General features: G+C 41.3%; 1 long non-coding RNA gene across 1 annotated transcript in view; it reads right to left on the bottom strand.

The window, feature by feature from the left end:
- Nucleotides 1-5,804: 5,804 nt before the first annotated feature.
- LOC134921200 (uncharacterized) overlaps nucleotides 5,805-13,666 on the bottom strand; it is a 424,043-nt gene continuing 416,181 nt past the window's right edge. The window contains exons 3-4 of the long non-coding RNA XR_010177473.1: nucleotides 7,290-7,454; nucleotides 5,805-6,252 (exon numbers count right to left, since the gene is read on the bottom strand). This is a non-coding gene — a long non-coding RNA (uncharacterized LOC134921200). The remainder of the gene's footprint in view (nucleotides 6,253-7,289; nucleotides 7,455-13,666) is intronic.

Genomic DNA, 13,666 nt, shown 5'->3' on the forward strand with positions numbered 1-13,666 from the left:
GGAGGGGCGCCATTCAGTTGTGCCACCCGCGGCCAGTAGGTAGATTAAAGGCAGCAGCTATCCCACCATCCCTGTGTAGTTCCTCACTAGGAGGGATGCCCAATAACAATTACAGCACACAGCAGCAGAAGCCACAGTAATTGGCGCCGGGGTCCGGCACTGCACTACAATCAAGAAACTCTATATAAACTACACCACCCAGCAGCCCTTGCTGCCAGGAGCTCAAAGTTTAAAAAGGGACAGGGCAAAAAAGAGGTGTGGTCTGATAGAGTTGGGGCATGGCCACATAATACTACCCCCAATCTTATTCACATTACACCACACGCAGTGGAGCATGCAGGGGGGCTTTCTGAGTACCCAGAATCCCCCCTGATGGACCAAAAAATGTTTTTTTTTACCTCAGCGACGTTCTGACAGCCGGCAATTGTAGCCCCACCTCCTTCTGGCTATATGCCGCGATTCGCAGGACTGTCAGGAGGGGGCAGAGCCAATATAACATGATTCTCATAGAGCACTCATATTGGCTCAGCCCCATCCCTTCTGACACACGAATCGCGGCATACAGCAGCGAGGGGGCGGGGCTACAATTGCCTGACCATTTAAGCCCTGGGGGCTTAATGATGAAAAGTCCCACAATAATGACCTCATGCAGGGGTATCCACTTCCCTCAGGGCAGGGGAGTCTCCAAAAGTACTGTAAGTGTACTACTGTATATGTGTCCTGTGTATGTGTGTGTGGTTGTTTGTTTGTTTGTCTGTCTGTATATGTATGTGTATATGTGTTTAGTGTGTATTTGTGTTTATGTGTGTATTTGTTCTATGTGTGTGTATATGTTTGTGAAAGCCTTTATTAATGTTAATATTAAGGAGTATGCTTGCCTATTACATGTCTGGTAGAATTAGAATACAAGCAGCAGCATAAAGGAAGGGGTTCAGTATGATTTCCCGTTGGACGGGATGCCGGCGGTCAGAATACCAACAGCGGCATCCCAAACATTAGAATCCCGACAGCCCTCTGTAAAGTGCCCTAATCCTCCCCTGCCCCCTACCCTAATCCTCCCTTGTGGGTGACTATCCCTAACCCTCCCCGTGGCGCCTAACCCTAACCCTCCAGGGTGGTGCATAACCCTAACCCTCCCTTCCTTGCTGCATAAACCTGACCCTACCCACTTGGTGCCAAACCCTAACCTCCCCTTCTAACTGTCTAAACCTTACCCAACCTCCCCAGTACCTAACCCTAACCTTCCCGGCCCTGCATCCTAAGCCTAACCCCCCTTCTCATGCCTAAACCTTATTCACATTGCAACACACAGTAGTTCCCTTATTCATGTTATGTCACACAGTTGCTGACAACACCCATGCCCCGCAGTAATGTACCTTGAAACTTCACCATATATATAGCTATATGCTGATGAACTATAATGCTCAGCATGCCCTTCACACATATGGCTCCGACTTATTTTCTCATTATTCTTCTACTAATGCTTGAGTACAGCAATAATGACCCCCCCCCTAGGATCTAAAGTGGCCCCCTCAGCAGTAATGACCCTCTGGGCCCCTCAGCAGTAATACTCTCCTGGGCCCTTTAGTGGACCCCTCAGCAGTAATAGCTCCCTGGGAACATCAGGGGACTCCTCAGTAGTAAAGGCCTCCTGGACCCTTCAGTAGAAAAGACTCCCTGGGCCCCTCAGTGGGTATTACCTGCCATCGGCCTAAGGTCAGAGGAAATAAAGCAGCTGGTTTTCGGATGATGAACTGCAGGCACACCTTCCCCGATCAAAGTTCTGGTGCCATGGCTGCTTCTTCACCTCATTTGGGGGGGTGGCCCCGTTCTCTAGTCCGTTGAGGTGATGGTTTGTGGGGTAACTGGCTCCCTCCCCACCATCTGCCATGGCCAGGTAGAGGCAGGAAGTGAAGAAGGGCCCTTAGAAGCTAAAAAGAGACAGAATGGTCTGTTCCTGGACTTCCCTCTTAATATATGATTGCCATCACCTGTGGTGAACACTTTCTTATCAAATATCTAGTTCAACACAGGTGATGGCAATCATACATTAAGAGGGAAGTCCAGGAACAAAGCATTCTGTCCCTCCTGGAGAGGGTCATGTTGGGAAGTATGCGACTATAGTAGAGATTGTAATTAATTCACTGTCCAGTTTATGAAGTCAAGGTGATAACTGCTGATGGTTAATAGGGCCAGGATTTTTTAATTACTCTGTAAACATAAAAAGCATTTTGTTTTGTTTCCAGCTAGGCTGTAGATTAGTGCCAGATATATATTATATATATACATTTACTGAATAATATAGATATGCAGTGTGCTTAACAAACTATGACAATCGCTTGTAGAAATATTAAAAAATAAAATATAAAACAAATCAGACATATTTTTTGTTTAAAAAAATGGGCAGAATTTTTTTTTTCAATTTATGAATAAGCAAAAAACATTATTTATTATGTGACACGGAGCCAAAATTTTATTATTACTCTTAGGGGGTAATCCCAAATTGATTGCAGCAGGATTTTTGTTAGCAATTGGGCAAACCATGGCCCTCATTCCGAGTTGTTCGCTCGGTATTTTTCATCGCATCGCAATGAAAATCCGCTTAGTACGCATGCGCAATGTTCGCACTGCGACTGCGCCAAGTAACTTTGCTATGTAGAAAGTAATTTTACTCACGGCTTTTTCATCGCTCCGGCGATCGTAATGTGATTGACAGGAAATGGGTGTTACTGGGCGGAAACACGGCGTTTCAGGGGCGTGTGGCTGAAAACGCTACCGTTTCCGGAAAAAACGCAGGAGTGGCCGGAGAAACGGTGGGAGTGCCTGGGCGAACGCTGGGTGTGTTTGTGACGTCAAACAGGAACGACAAGCACTGAACTGATCGCACAGGCAGAGTAAGTCTGAAGCTACTCTGAAACTGCTAAGTAGTTAGTAATCGCAATATTGCGAATACATCGGTCGCAATTTTAAGAAGCTAAGATTCACTCCCAGTAGGCGGCGGCTTAGCGTGTGTAACTCTGCTAAATTCGCCTTGCGACCGATCAACTCGGAATGAGGGCCCATGTGCACTGCAGGGGAGGCAGATATAACATGTGCAGAGAGAGTTAGATTTGGGTGGGGTGTGTTCAATCTGCAATCTAATTTGCAGTGTAAAAATAAAGCAGCCAGTATTTACCCTGCACAGAAATAAAATAACCCACCCAAATCTAACTCTTTCTGCACGTTATATCTGCCTCCCCTGCAGTGCACATGGTTTTGCCCAATTGCTATCAAAAATCCTGCTGCGATCAACTTGGAATTACCCCCTTAACTGGGTTACAGCATTACTTTGTTGTTATTGCATTAGTTTATTACTTATACTATTATAAGGTATAACAAATTAGTAACAATTTTGCATCCGATTCTGAATAGCACAAGGCTATTTTAGAAGATGAAAGATACAGTACCTCTTATACTTAATATCTCAGACTTATGCATGTCCGGTTTGGATCGTAGTTTTTTCCATTTGATTTTTTTTTTACCTCTGGGATGCCTTCATGGACTGAAGCAGACCGATCTAAACTGGAATAGGTGAGTATTTTTATTTTTTTTACAGTTACCATAAGGATTACTACTTAGACAAGTGGACATGAATGGTTACCTGGGATGTATGTAAATATATGTAAGTGTGAGTGTGTACGTATGTTTTATTAAAGTCAATTGCAGCTGCTGCAGCTCACACCACATTGTGCAGGGGGGAGAGGGTTAGCACATATGAACATACATGCGGGGATGTATGTAACATATGCGCACGGTACAGGTCTCCGGGAATCAGCAGCGCTGTGTGTCGTCTTACAGCCACCGCTGAACCCGGACGCAGCATTCAGCATAACTCCTTCACTCTCCTGCTAAGCTCTCCCCCAGGCTTCTATTGGCCAGCTTTCACAAGAGTCTGGGGGCGGGCTTTGAAGGAGAGTGGAGCCAAATGCAGCATCCCGGGATCAGCCGCGGCTGCAAGACTTCTGGAACTACGGGTCCCCAGTAAGCCTCCCTCACATGCTTCAAGTACCAGCATGCAGAAGAGTCTTGCTGGGACATGTAGTTCCACAAGTAAAAGACAATATTTTATCTATTTCTTACACAATGGTTATCAGCCCAGCACCCACCACCCACAGGTGCTGGGGACAGCCCTGGGCTTTAACCCTGGCCCTTGGGTGCTCTGGAGGGGGGAACCCTCTATGGGGGGTCCACAATCACCCAGGGCACCCTTGCCAGGGCTGACTAGTTGGGGGTAATGACACGGCCACAGGGACCTATATAAATGTGAAGGCCCATATTCAAAAATATAGGGGACCCCCTATGTCCTTTCCCCCCCATATCTTTGGAACTAGCACAGGACCCATAGCCCAGTGCTGGTTCTTAAAATACAAAGAGACCTTGCACTATTTTTTTTCCAGGTAGTTTAAGAACCAGGGCCAGCTCAAAGAGCCATGAGCTAGTTATGCTTAGGAGAGGGGACCCCAAGCAGTTGTTTTTTTATGTAACTGTTTCATTATTTAACACAATGAAGCCCTGCATGGATCTCACTGATCCAGCTGGGCTTCATGCCTTAATGTTCGGCAGTGTTTTACAAATATCTCCCGTAAAACACTGTTCCGCATTATAAGTGATATTGACATTGGAAAGCATGAATGATAGAAACTTGGGAGCTTAGTTAATTACCAGGTATATTTGTTGAAAAATAGACATGATAACGGCTGATGTCAGCTGAGATTGGTCTCGGACAAAATCGACTGAACACGGGAGCTTAGTAAATTTACCCCTAAGATTGATGATGTGTCTGGGAGACTTGCCACTATGTTGTCTCAAACAGGACAAATGATACAGACAGCATACATGGTAGGCCAGTTCAGGAGATGGCAGGGATCCAACAGATAGTAAAATCCTCAGGACCAGCAAGAACAGGAGCTAGTCCAGGTAAAATCTAGCAGTGTGTAACACCCAATAAGCTGTTGGAATAAGATCATGTGAACAAAGTATTGATTTAAGCAGCTGTAAAATAGCAGCCCTGAGAGCTGTCAGTCAACACAGGTGTTGCTTAATTACTGCTGAGCCAGAATGGAAAGTAGTTGCCTAGCAACCTCAGCAAACACAATCCCACTTAAAACAGGCAGAACACAGACAAAAGTTGTGTGAATGCGATGATATGACTGACTATATGGATAGGATGATGTCCATATATCAGCAACTAACAGCTGTAGGTGTCCAAGTTGACTATTTGGAGGTCATAAGGGTGATGTTACAGTGCCTAATATCTGAATTAAATTTCCTAGTAGTAACTTTAGAATCTAGCATGACTAAATTATCAAAAGAGATTGTGAAGACAAAACTATTGCAGTTCCAAGACTGCATACCAGGTAAATTAAGTGCTGTGAATTATGTTAAACAGGAGAAATACTAAGCCTAAGAAACCTAAGTACAGGTGTTATGTATTTCACAAAATTGGACACAATACCTCAGAGTGCAAACTGCCAGATGCGAATGGAGACCAGCAAAAGAAGCGTGCCAGGAAAAATTAAGCAGCCTTGAGCATCACAGTCACAGAAGAGATTCATGTTACAGACTCGGGAGCAAAAAAAGCAGGGGTGGAATTAGGGGTGAGGTTGGCCCTGGGCACAACAGTAATGGGCGCAACTCACCTACCTACTTTTATTATTTTTATTGATTTGCTATAAGACCTCATTTAATGATAACCAATTTAATAGAATAATAAAGAAAAAGCCACTAATGATGCCATTTTTTAATTTTTATTTATGTATAGTATATTTACTAAGTAGGACAGCTTACCGGGGCAGTATGTGCATGTCCTACCTGTTTACAATCCGTTCAAGATGGCATATGGTACATTGCAGTGAAAATATTTTGCAGTTACTGGTAGTTTTTGGACTGACAGTACCAAAACAAGCATCAAAGTGCCCTCCCCAAAGCAAGTGCCGCCCCTAGGCATGTGCCTCACACGCCTAATGGGAAATCACCACTGGCAACAAGACACTTCAGTTGCAACATAGAGTAGTTCATACCACTGACCACGTGTGATCCTATAAAGATCAGAGAGATTGCAGACAAGGTCCTTACTGCCATTAAATGCAGGACAAAATGGTTCTCCTAAACATACTATAAGATGTGAGACCACAGTCACTGATATTCAAGATGTGTTTTTCATACAGATATCCCCATATCCTCATCGCCATAAGCATCATCGCCATAAGCATCCTAGAGCAAAAAAATTACAAGGTCAATTTCACAGAGGGAAAATGTGTTGTGCAGAATAGAAGAGGGACTGCGATTACAACTGCAACTAAATGCCAACAACATCCTAGAAAAGAAGAGTATTGTGTATGACAGCCTCTGATTCAAATCAATCTATGGAACTCTGGCACCGGCGGTTAGGCCACCAGGGAATATGATTACATCCAGAACTATAATTAGACTAAAATTAAACTAAAATTAAAACTGAGATCCACTGACTAAATCTTAACTACAGTAAAACACAGCAAAAAGAGTGACTAAGACTAAAACTAAATTTAAAATCCTTGTCAAAGGACACTAGAATTAACACTGGAAGTAGGGTTCTAAATTAAATTATGTGTTCTACATATTTGCAGAAAATAAATATGTACTGCTGTGAAGGAAATAGGATTGTGTATTGCACTTGTTTGTTCTAACAAACTTAAGGCATTAATTTGTACAGGTATATGATATATAGGAGCGCTACGGTAAGTCATTCTCAGCCTATTGAGCCTAGATTACTAAGCACATAGTTGTAAGCAACTTACAACTTAACTTTACTTAACTTAACAACTTAACTTAACTTGCTTGTAAGTAACTTACAAGCAAATTTTAGAGAAATGTTCTTCAGCAAAATCTATTATACTATCATTAAACCATCTGCAAAAATTATTACTAAAACATTGACTAAAGTTAGACTAAAATGAAAACTGAGTTCCACTAATTAAATCTTAACTACAACAATGCAAAAGAAAAAGACTAAAATGTGACTTTAAACCAACTGCAATTCTAAATAAGCGACTAAGACTACAACTAAATTGAAAATCATTGTCAAAATTAACACTGGACCTGAGTGACACAGAGAGGCTGACATGCAAGAGTTGTATAATTGGTAAACAAACCTGTTTTCCCTTTCCTAAATCAGCAACCAGAGCTGAAGCACCTCCAGCTCAGATGGAAGAAAAAGTGGGAAGTGGGTACAAATCATTTTTGATATTCAGCAATGATTTCACAAAACTTACACATCCATCAAGGGGCTGCTGTGTCCTACACAGGGCTGCTGTGTCCATCCATGGGTTCTCTGTCAAACTAGGGGTACTCTCTCGGGCCATCAAGGGACTGCTGTGTCCTCCTGGGCTGCTCTGTCCATCCATAATGGGGCTGCTGTGTCCATCCAATTAGAAGCTCTGCCCCAGTGTAAAATTAAAATAATTAAAGCCAGTGTACTATACCATTTTTTTTATTTCATAAGAACTATGAAACTGCCAGTCAGACCGCAGTGTAATATTCTTTCTCATACACATATTGTGTGACACTGTAGGTGGCTGTAAACTGCAGTGTAATAATAATATTACACTGTGGTTCACCTCCACCTACAGTGTCACACAATATGTGTATGAGTCAGAAATAATACTAGACTTCGATTCCCTGCCACCTACAGTGTCACACAATACATGTATGAGTCAGAAATAATAATATTTCTGACTCACCCATGTATTGTGAGACACTGTAGGTCAAAGTGAACCACAGAGTAATATAATTATTTCTAACTCATACATGTATTGTGACACTGTAGGTGGTACATTTTTGTACAAATTGTGGTTTGTGCTGTACCCCACTTTGTTCATGTTTGTTGATAGATATGTAGAATGAACAATTGAGAGAAGAGCAGGAAGCACATACTAGTGCTGCAGATGGTGCCACCAGTCATGACAATACAAGTCTGTCAACATAATCTACTAAGGTTGATGCCCAAGGGCATAGAGGGCTTAAGTCAGGGCTTTATAAATCACAGAAGCAATGAAATGTTACAACGGTAAAGAGAAAACCATCAAAAGGAAAGTTAGCTGCTGAGAAATATAAAATTGGCAATATGCCATCCACCACACAAAGTGGCTAGGAAAAGCTAAGGCCTTGCCATTTATTTATAACTATTGGTTCTGTCTCTCATGACAATGCAAGCCCTTCTCCCTGTGGTGGAGGAGGTGTCAAAAAATTAAACTCGTTAGGGAACAGGAACCAACTGTGTGCTCAGATAACAAAACCCTGTTGACAGTCTAAGTGTGTCCGTGGTTCCATGTGTAAGCCTAGCATTTCCAATACTGTACTCATAGAGGAAGCACCTTCCAACATTTGTGCGCCCTCTACAAATGTGAGGATGAGCAGCGCAAGTCAACATGCTCACATAGAAATTGAGGATGCTACTGTAGAAGTGCACCAGGATGAAGAGTATATTTGTGCAGCTGGAGCTAATACAGATGTTGATGATGAGGATGTTGATGAGCGTGTTATTGTGTAAATCAGGCACCATATTCTTGCCCATGATATGAAAAAGCCTGTTGTCATGCCTTGGCAAAAGACAAAAAAGAACACCTCTTATGTGTGGAATTATTTCTACCCAAATCTGGATAACTGTCAAGTCATCTGTACAATTTGTAAAGCCATAATAAGAAAAGGTAGGGACCTTAACCATCTAGGAACCTCCTCCCTGTTACATTACTTGCAGTGCAATCATCAAAAGTTTTTGACAAATTCAGAAACTTTTGCTAAAAATGTAACAACCAGTCCAGCATCACCTAGCTCCCTTCTCTCAGTTAGATCTAAGCGCCTGCAATCTCCACCACCAACACCTTCATCGTCAATATCTTCAATCATGATCAAAAGTTGTCCTTCATCCAATTTCAAAAGTATGATTTACTCCTCCCCCATCTGGGCTTTCTCAGAAGGATCTTTGAGTGCTATGCCTTCCGCTGTTGTTGCTGTGAGTGGATCTTCATCCAAGGAAGGGGACAAGGAAGACTACTTGTAATAGTTTAACAAGGGGGGGCAAGTATTACAGCAGTCACCCAGTTGCATAGATGACTAATGCTTTAATAGGTCTGCTGATACTAGATGTGCATCCAGTATCCACCGTTAATGCAGAGGGATTTAGACAGTTAATTGAGGACATGTGTCCCCGCTACCAAATCCCATGTAGAGTCCATTTCACTAAAAATGCAATTCCTAGTATGTACAATGACATTAAAAAAAACTAAATTAGTGTCTCCTGAAATGCCGTTGTTCACTTAACCAGCGATATGTGGACAAGCGGAACAGGGCAAACTAAAGATTATATGTCTTTGACAGCTGACTATTACCTTCAGCAGCAGCAGCATCTAACTAATGCTAGCTCATTCTGAGGAAGCATACTCTGTGTATCACCGGTTTCATTAAGAGGCATACCTCTGACAACCTCTTAGAAAAACTCAGGAAAATGGTAGCAAAATGGCTTACCCTGCTAGGACTCTCCTCCGATTCGTAATTTCTTAAAATACCAACAATATTGTGAGAGCATTACAGCTGGGTGAATTCCAACACATACTCTGTTTTGCTCACACAATTAACTTGGTAGTGCAATTTTTTTTAAATGACAGGGGCGTGCAGGAGATGCTCTCTGTGGATCAAAATGTGGACTGTTGAATTTGACTTGCCATCAGTACAAGCATGAGGCATTAACTAGGCGAAATTCGACATATTATATGCCTCAGCAGATGGAGGAGCAGCAAAAGGCCATCCACGGCTACATAATGACCTATGACATAGGGAAAGGAGGGGAAATGTACCTTACTCAAGTGTAGTACAGAATACTTTTCAAGTTGTGAAAGGTTTTCCAATCTTTTGAAGTAGCCACATGTGAAGTTAGTTCAGACACTGCCAGCTTGAGTCAGGTAATTCCCATTATAAGATAATTGGAAAAGCAGTTGGAGAAACTGAAGGAGGAGCTCAAATTAAGCAATTTCACTAAGTACAGTATGTCAGACTTGTAGATCAAGCCATTCATTCGCTTTGCCAGGATCCAAGGGTAGTCAATCTCTTGAAATCAGATCCCTCTATTTTGTTGACCATATGTTGTCTTTAGTTCTAATGGACACAAACCTGAACAGATGCAAAGAGCTGTTAGTGAGTAAATTGTCAGCTCAAGCAGAATGTGACATGGCAACAACTCCTCCTACAGTTTTTCTGGCAAGTTTTGGGTGCCAGGAAAAAAATAAATTTTCCTTAGAGGCTCACTGGTGGTGATGCAGATCAGTCAGCAAAATTTTTTGATATCTGGTCCAGACTGAAGGAACTGCCTACAATTAGTGACATGTCTACCATGACTGCATATGATACGGTCACATTCCAATAATGGCTGATGATTATATTAGTGATAGTATCCAAACAGGCACGTCAGACAGTTTCATTACTGGCAGGTAAAAAAAGGCACTTTGGAGGCCCTTTCATAAACTTGCTCTACTTTAATCAACTTGCCCATACTCCAGTATGTTCTCAGAAAGAGATTTCAGAGCAGTCACGAACCTGGTCAGCAATTGGCATAGGAGGGTACTTCCTCAAAATGTGGAATAGATGATGTTCAGCAAAATGGATTACAAATTCCACCAGGAAGATATTTACCCGGCACTTACATCTAAAAAATACAGAGGCACCTGTAATGGTGGATTCCAGTGGGGATGAATTACTAGTGTGTGAAGAAAAGGATGCACACACTGATCGGGGTGAGGAATCGGGTGATGTTGACGATGACGATATCTTGCCCATGTAGAGCCAGTTTTTGCATATAGAGATCATTGCCAGCAATGTCAACTTCCCATTGGCAGCTTGTTTTGTGGGTGCCCCAAACAAACCAATCATTTGAGCCACTAGTGGCAGTCCCTGTCACTGAAATGATTGGTTTGTTAAACTGTACATGTCCTGTTTGCACTTCTTTTCTTTGCATTATGCGCTGTTTGGAGCATTGTTGACTGTCTTCTTGTGTAGATTACAAACATTTTTATAGTTTGTTAAACTGCTACCCTGTCTGCCACCAACGTGCCACTCTGTTTCCTAGATGTGTCATGATGGAAGTTAAACTGCAACATGTTTGTGCCACCCACTGCTGTCACTTAAAGTAACTTAGTCATCCACCTACCTTAGGGCAACATTTTTGCCTAAACTGGATGAAAACAATATTGTGAGCTGTGAGGTGATCAAACTTTACTTGAGATGAGTGAAAATGTAATGTTATTGAGTTTAATAATACTGTAGAGACAAAAACAGGCAAATATTCTGTGATTTTAGCTGTTTTTATGATTTTTGTAAAAAAAAAAATACAGTTCCAAAACCAAAATCAAAACCCACAAGGGCGGTTTTGGCAAGGCCAAATACAGATCCAAAACATGAAGAAGATGCAGATCCGAAACCGATGACGGGGTCCAGCGCATATCTCTAGTAATTAATAATAATTTTGAACCCCAAATAACATATTTATTTGTACTTCATAAATGGGGGTGAAGGCTTCTAACAACCAAAGTTTTAAATGTTAGACACACCAAGAAAGATAAAAAAGGCTTTTTGTTTTACAAGGCGCACTTTTCTTACATATAACTTTTAATGAGTCACAATAAAAGCTCTAATTTAAGAAAAGTACGCCTTGTAAAAAGAGTCAACTCCTTTTTTAATCTCTTGATGTGTCTAACATTCAGGACCGAAATAGTACCGGTAACAGGGAAGGTCACATAGTTCAGAAACCGGACTGGAGTGTGGAATTGGAATCCACAGCATTAAAACCTTGAGCTGATCATGGAGAGCTCAACCCCAGAACCTGATCCTAGGAACTTGGAGCTGGAACCCACTATTGGGAACTCAGGCCAGGGGAGACTCAAACCAGACACATATAAAATTGGAGTAAAGAATTCAAAACTCAGGACTGAAACCAGGTATGAGGAACTCAGGACTGTACAGTAGCAGGGACCTGGAACCAACATACTGGAACATGAAAGTGGGCGATAGCCCCAGTTATCAAATATTCAGAAAAAGAGACCAGACACCTGCAACTGATGGTATGTTAGCAGGAGGTCTGGATACTTGTGGTACTTGGTAGAGAGGCAAGTGCTTGAGAAAAACTGAACACTGCCTGAGAAGTGGTGCTGATGGTAATTCAGGGTTCTTGCTGGAGATCAGATGCTGAGTGCAGCAGATGCTCTCCAGGTCAGATTCCTGAGTAACTGGGCCTGGGTTATTTTTCAGGGACCCTTTTCACTGAGCTGCGACCCAGATAGTCCAAGCAATAACCTGGGTTTTTGCGGCAGTGGAAAAGGGGTATAAGAAAACAAACAATGTATGAAATAAATAATTCAGCACTGTTTTAGTTATGCAAATTGTTATAGCTTCATTGAAAGCTACAGTCATTTATTTAAGGAGACACATGGTTACTGCCTGTTTCATTTGGCCTTGATTGAGCTCCTCTAATGAGATGATTTACTGTAGATGCTTGCTTTGAATTCTTTACCGGATACTGCAAGTACACATAATATATACTTTATAGATCATTTGGCTAATTCTACATTTTTTTTATGTGTGCCCCCGCAGCTGTGTTGGATTTCAGTGACTCTCCTCTAGTATGCAGATGTCCATCTGGTAGATATTTGGATTTCATCATTTACAACTTTGCATCATACTGTACATATGATTGAAAAGATACCTTTCATTTCTGCAAGGCACTGGAGTGTAATGCATACTTATGCAGTGCTCCAAAATCACAGATCACTACTAAACTTTAAAATCTTTAGTCCAGGGAGAATTTCACAGTGCTTCTCTATGCATAATTGCACACATTGCTAAGTAGAAATATTGTGGAGTGCAAAAATATCAGGGTTCAGATAACAAACAGGATTACCTCTTATGTATTGCATACCTAGGGGCATATTCAATTACCTGCGGTGTCTACCATGTGGGTAAGTCTCCAGGTTTAATGCCCAGAGCTATTCCAAATTATAAAGAAAATAAAAGAATCAGGTGCAAATTTTATAAATATAAAATAGTATAAAATAGTTAATTAGAACATATAACATTTAATGAGATCACATTCACAGAATCAGTATTCAGAACTATTAAGATCACTTGAATAATAAAATTCAGCAACATATATAAAGAAATATTAAAATATTTTTTTTTATCCAAGAGTTGGATAATCTCCTTAAAAAACTTGCAAAACCAAGCTATAAGGCCTGTAATTGCGGAAAGTGCAGATGTTATGAGGATTTATCGACAAGATTTAAAGTGACAATCTTTTTAAAACAAAACAAAACCAAGTAAGTTTTGCCTTTAAATTAAATGTTGTTAACTTGGCGAAACATTATCACTTTCTGCAACCACAGGCTAATATACAGAATTTGTCTCACAGCTTATTTATTTATTTATTTATTAACCATTTATTATATAGCGCAGCAAATTCCGTTGCACTTTACAATTAAACACAATGATAAAACAAAACTGGGTAATAAACAAACAGTCATAGAGGTAGGAAGGCCCTGCTCGCAAGCTTACAATCTATAGCTTAAAAAATATAGCATTTGACGTCTGCAACTAAGAGGACCTTAAT

The sequence above is a fragment of the Pseudophryne corroboree genome, chromosome 1, assembly GCF_028390025.1.
Source record: "Pseudophryne corroboree isolate aPseCor3 chromosome 1, aPseCor3.hap2, whole genome shotgun sequence".
Taxonomy (NCBI): domain Eukaryota; kingdom Metazoa; phylum Chordata; class Amphibia; order Anura; family Myobatrachidae; genus Pseudophryne; species Pseudophryne corroboree.